The sequence below is a fragment of the Coregonus clupeaformis genome, unplaced genomic scaffold (assembly GCF_020615455.1).
Source record: "Coregonus clupeaformis isolate EN_2021a unplaced genomic scaffold, ASM2061545v1 scaf0011, whole genome shotgun sequence".
Classification (NCBI taxonomy): Eukaryota; Metazoa; Chordata; class Actinopteri; order Salmoniformes; family Salmonidae; genus Coregonus; species Coregonus clupeaformis.
In genome coordinates this window covers 208,874-215,064 of record NW_025533466.1, presented here as the reverse complement: position 1 = coordinate 215,064, position 6,191 = coordinate 208,874, and positions in this window count along the sequence as shown.

Below are 6,191 nucleotides of genomic sequence, written 5' to 3'. Positions count from 1 at the left end.
GGGCGGCTGAACCGGCACATGAAAGTACGCGTCCTTTAGGTCTATGCTCGTACAAAAGTCCCCTCTCTGGACACATTCCAGCAGACGTTTTGTCATTAGCATTCGGAAGGGCCGTTTGGTTATGCTCTCGTTGAGAATGCGTAAATCCAAAATCGGCCTCACTCCCCCCGTCTTTTTGGGCACTAGGAAATAAGGCGAATATAGCCCTTTGTTCCTTTGCTCCCGGGGAACTACTGTCACCGCCTCCTTCGCCAAAAGTTCCGTAATCTCTGTCATCAGAGCGGCCACTGCCGTTTTCATCACCGTCTCCACCACTCCCCTGAACGGGGGTGGGGTCCGGTGGAATTGGAGAGCATAACCCTTCTGCAACGTCTGTTCTAGCCAGCGTGAGAGGGTGCAGCTTCTTCGCCACTGCCAGCAATGCAGAGAAAGCGGCTGGGCCCGAAGCTGTGGTGCATCCAGTAGGAAGGACCTGTATTCCTCTATGGCCCTTACCGCCACTGTTCCCCAACATCGAAGTGGTGGAACAGCCCAAGGTGGGCCTCCCGTGAAAGGGAGAGGAACCATCAATGCGTTCTGAGAGACTTAAACTCGTAACCGTCGTATTCCTGCCCTCCTTGAACGCATCGCGGGTCTGAATTGCGCTGACCGAGGTCACAGCCTGCGGCAGGGCACCATCCCCAGCAAGCGATTGCGTCATCTTAGGTGACTGCAATTCACTATCAGAGCCCTTCACTACAGTACTCCTAGAAGTCTGTAGTATGAGGTCTCTATGAGGTAAAACAAGGCGGCGCCTTGATACCTTCTTAACTTTCACCTTCTGTGTGTGTTCAACTCTGCACCCCTGGTGGGTTGATTCACACTCAGTGTGGTGAGTACTAGCTCGTTCTGTCAGGGGAGCCGATACGTTGGTTATACCCATAACCTTAGTAATCCGCCCCTCCGTGAACGTAGCATGGGTCTGAATCGCATTAACCGAGACCTTGGTCTGCGATAATGCGCCGTCCCCAGATAGCTGCTGTGTTACAATGCCTGGGGGCGCCGATACTATGGACACCTTCGTGACCGCGGTAATCGGGCCCTCCGTGAACGCAGCATGGGTCTGGCTCGTACTAGCGAAGACCTTAGTCTGTGCTAGTGCGCCATCCCCAACAAGCAGCTGCGTCCTCATGTCAGAATCTGACCGGGACTGCTGCCTGCTATGCAAAACACTTCTTATACGTGAAGTGTGATGTGACGACCTGATTGAGGTCTTATGGATACCTACTCTATGTGCCTGTTCAGCAACGCACCCTCGGTGGGCTGAACGGCTCTTAGAGTGGTAAGGAAGAGAGGGTGAGATTTGAACGCTCTCGGACGTATTATGGAAAAGGAGCTCTTTTTTGACAAAGTCAGGTGGAGCCAACTCTTTATTAAATACATCAACAAAGTCATTTACATCAACACCCATCCCTTCAACCGAAGGGGGGAACAGTGGGCGCTTTCGACACCATCGATGCGTCCTCCATCCACTCCCCCGCGTCCCGTCACGTACGCCTCCTCTTGCCTCCCTTGGAGGGCCAGGTCGACGTCCTCGTCACCTCCCTCGCCGGCTGTAGTGGGGCTACCGTAGCTGCTGGGAGGGCAGGGCCCGTTCCCTTGCTGCTCGTGACCGCCGGATGACGCCGCCTCGCCGTAGACCCCGGTCTACTTGGAGGGGCGGAGGTAGATGGCCTTTGAGATGGAGCGGGCCGAGTCGTCCTGCCAACGGCAGGTGCTTGGCCAGCTGTTTCTTCTCCTCCTCTAGCTTAGAGAAACGCTCCGTCGCCTCCTTGACTGCGACCCCAAAGAGGCCGTTGTCAGAGAGGGGGGCGTTCAAAAGAGACGTCCTGTCTGCCTCTTTCATGGATGTCAAGGACAACCAGGGGTGTCGTTCCCCGACCACCGAAGTGGCCATGGACCTCCCCGCGCAGACTGCGGACGCCTGTGTCAGGTAGAGTATGGCGCCAGAAATTCTGGACGCCTCCTCCACCTCCTCCGGTGCCATCTCTGTCTTGCCCGTGGTTAAACGGGACAGAGAGGCCGCCAAGAGGGCAATGTTGTTAGCTGCTGCTACAGCTTGGGCTCCCAAACCAAAGGACTTCTCTAACAGCGACGCTGTGAGTCGGTCCTTGTGGGATGGCAACGTGGCCTTCTTGGAAGAGGGCCAAGGGCTCGAACCCGGTACGAGATACGCCGCCATGGCGCTCTCTAACCTGGGGATTCCTGACCCTGGAACCTTCCTTCCACTCTCGTGAATGGGAGATACGCTTTTACAGGCGAACGCGCCGCTAAAGGTGCCTCCCACGAGCCCTCAACGTATCTAGCCAAAGAAGTCATGGCAGGAGCCACTGGCTCTGCCGCCTTCCTTGGCCTGGAATAAGGACCGCCCTCCATCATATCAACCTCCGGTGCGGAGGGAAGAGGGGGCAGCCGTGTGCCAGCCGTTGAGCAGCTCTCTCAATGAGACCCGGAAAATCCGATCTCAGAGAGGCTGCGGCGAAGAGAGAGCTTCTGATCTCTCAGAGCTCGTATCCCCTTCGCTATAAGGACTACAAGCCCTCTCGCTCTCCAAAGGAAAGGGGGGCTTGAAAATATGAGGGATGGGGTCCGACTGTTCCATAGGAATGCCAGACTCCTCCTCAAAGTCCTTATCTTCCCCGAGTCTGCACCGTCGGACGAGGCCTCTGAAGCAGAGGCTAGTATCGACAGCACGTCCTCAAGGGGGATGTCCTCCCTGAAAAACGCCCAACGCTGCTTCCTCTCCTTTAAAGAAAGGAGGGCGCAGGAGGCGCAATTGGGGGACTGCAGACGCCTTCCTTGGCATGCTGGGACCCCAAACACACGAAACACAGGTCGTGGTGGTCACCGGCCGCCATGGAAGTGCATCTGCACTGAGCTCTGAAAAGAGCTTTTGGGGGTGGAAAATCTCCCGGTGTGCTCATTTAGACGACGTTGATGACTGGAATATCAACGGCGTTTTTCTCGTCCTGAGTCTTGTGCTTCGTCTCTTCTTGGCTCTTCAGTCTAGTCATCCAGTCGCTGAAGAAAAAGGGAGGCTGATTGAGGGGAGGCATCCCCTCTTATAGGGACACCTGTACTCCTATTGGCTGTAGGTGTGTGCATAATTTTGTCTCAGGCTGTTGCTGCCTTAGGGCAGAGGGTAAACCAATAGGAGCAGAGCTCCCCTATGGGGCGGAGCTCCACGATATAGAACCTCCCTGGTCTTTGTGGTTGAATCTGTGCGTGAAATTCACTTCTTCGATTGAGAGACCTTACAGATAATTGTATGTGTGGGGTACAGAGATGGGGTAGTCATTCAAAAATCATGTTAACCGCTATTATTGAACTGCAACTGGCAACTTTATTATGCGATTGGTTCGGGCCATTTGTACTTCTGGACTTATTTAGGCTTGCCATAACAAAGGGGTTGAATACTTATTGACTCAAGACATTTCATCGTTTTATTTTTTATTAATTTCAAAAAAATTCTACAAATAAAATTCCACTATGACGTTTGTGTGTAGATCAGTGACACAAAATCTCAATGTAATATTTTTTTTATTCAGGCTGTAACACAACAAAATGTGGGAAAAGTCAAGGGGGGTGAATACTTTCTGAAGGCACTGTACTAGGCATACTTGATCTCACGAGCCCAACTAGAAGAGCAGATGTAGGCTACTGAAGTTGAAGTAGCAAATTCGGAGTGTGTGAATAATGCGACAAATATGTGCTTTTAACACAATAGGTAGGCTAACGCAAACAAAGCAAAAAGACGACTGTTTCCAAATAATATGCGGGACCACTCCGACCCGCATTTTCCATGAAATGCGCCATCATGATCTCTATCCGGACTCGCAGCCCTCTACACTAAAGTATTAGGCCTACGTCTTTCTAAGTAGTGAGAACGCTAGGGAGCAAGCAATGTTTTAAAAGTAATCTTTAGACATGTTGTACTTTTCTTAAATGTAGTTTTGTAATTGACTAAAACAAGCAGACAGCAAGAAAAATGCGTTTGAAAAAGGTAACGCTTTTCCGCACGCTAACTTCTACTATAGGCCTACCACAGAACAATATAGTCTACATGTCTATCCTGCCCTCTATCCACCATTCATAGTGAAAATAGTGGTAGGTGGATCGTTTGTCCACATCTGCAATAGGCTACCTAGCAATCATACCACACATAAATGCATTCAAAGCTGCATACATTTTCAATAGAACAAATAGGAATAGCTGATAGGCAGCAGAGAGATCAGGTGCACCATTGCGCATGAAATAACAGTGAAGAGATGAGACACGCAGCTGAAAAAGCTCCCCTATTGATCTTGTTTAGGGACAATACAATTATCATACATTGACTAGCCTAACACTACAATGCAATGAATAATTGCATTATTGTTTTCAAGTGAGTACAAAATTCTACTCTAGGCTGCATTGAAAATGTCATTTGAATAACTGCGCAAAAGCCCTGTGATTTGAATGTCTTGTTCCATTTGGATCAGTTGTGGGTCTACTCTCTGACAGTTTATAAGGTCTAGAAAGGCACAATAGCAGGCCAGTCTGGCTGTATTGTACTTCTGATACTGAGATGCGCTGTCTGATGCAGATCATCAATCTCCCAAATCAATCATCCTATGGCCACATATGCTCCTGGCAGGCCCAGTTATTGAGGAAAGCTTAAAGCGCGCTCTGCCTCTTCTCCAATCTGAGCGGCTATTCCTCATGCACCTAGAACCTAACGCTTCAATATAGCCTAAATATTTATCATTTAACTTTTTGAATGTATTACCTTTTATATGTGGCATAAACACAATCAGTCACAATGTTTGAATCTGATTAGGCTACTTCAAAAGACTCCTGTAGTCATGCGCATGTAATTCCACCATCCACAAAATGGCTTGACATTCACCAGGTTTCCATCCAACCTTTTTATACGGGTAAAGTAGGCCTACATGTCGGATAAAAAAGCAAAAAGCATACATGTAGTTTATTAGGCTACAGATTCAATAAATTATGATGAACTTCAAAGGGTGGTGAAAGTGCACGATGATGAGCTTGATGCTCCTTTCAATAAATGTTGAGGGTCTTATTCTGGTGACATGACATGCTTGGCTGCCATTTGACAAATAAAAATAATCTCGCACTTTTGTCCATAATAATCTTATGATGTAGTAGGCAAGGTTATGCCCGCACTGTATCTGCAAACTGTTGGCTAGAGCGCACGTGTTAATAGGCTACCTGAGTGGGCACATTCACTACAGGTCAGGGGCGCAACTTTGGTTTTAGAAGTGGGGGGGGGGGGACATTATATATATTGTAGCGACCCGCACAGACAGCTGTGTGTTATGTGTTAGGCTAGTAGATGGTTGTGTTGTACCTACCAGTACCCAGTGTTCGCGGGGTCCGACATGTCAATCAACCTGCTATCTGCCAATCACGGGAATGCCTGGAATGTTCTGATGCCGGGCATCCTGGCGGTTGGCGGAGTGGCGTGGAGGGGGGTTGGGCAGGGGGATGGAGCATTGGAAGTTAAGACCAGGTTTAGCCTTTGTTCTCTCTCTCTTTACGTCTGGGCTTGACAAGAGAAGGTCACGATTGGCTTGTGGGTTATCTTTCATTTATTTGGCGTGGGCTACGGCCAAACAGTAGCCTGTGTAAAGTTGGTTTAATAAACCGTCCATTCGTAAACTCAATCCTCTGTCTGGACAGTTGTTCTTTTATGATCTAGTCAGGTCATCACATTGGTGTCAGAAGTAAAAACGTTGATAAAAGTTAGCCAGCTAGCTAGCTGACTTCTGTGGCTAGCTACCGTAGGTGAGAACGGGGGTTGAAGATGCTTCGAGGGAATCCGAAAGTGAAGGTGGAGGTAGGGGACGATTATGGCCAAGGAGGTGCGTGTGCATGGACGTCGGGGGGTTCTGGCTGAGGAGATCGCCAGGGCATCGGAGCCCAGAGGCCGCTTGAGGGAGGACGTTAGAGTGATGGCGGCTGAAGCGGGCGTGAGTGCTTCGTCGACTGTGTTTCGCGCGGATTCTGGTGGGCGGACCGAAGGGGTGACGTCGACGCGGCGGGACGAGGAATCTGGGGCTCAGGATGTAAACAAACATGGCGGCGCCCAGTTCCCGGCTGCGTCCGTATCCATTAAGACCCCGAAGTATTCCGGTAAGGCGGAT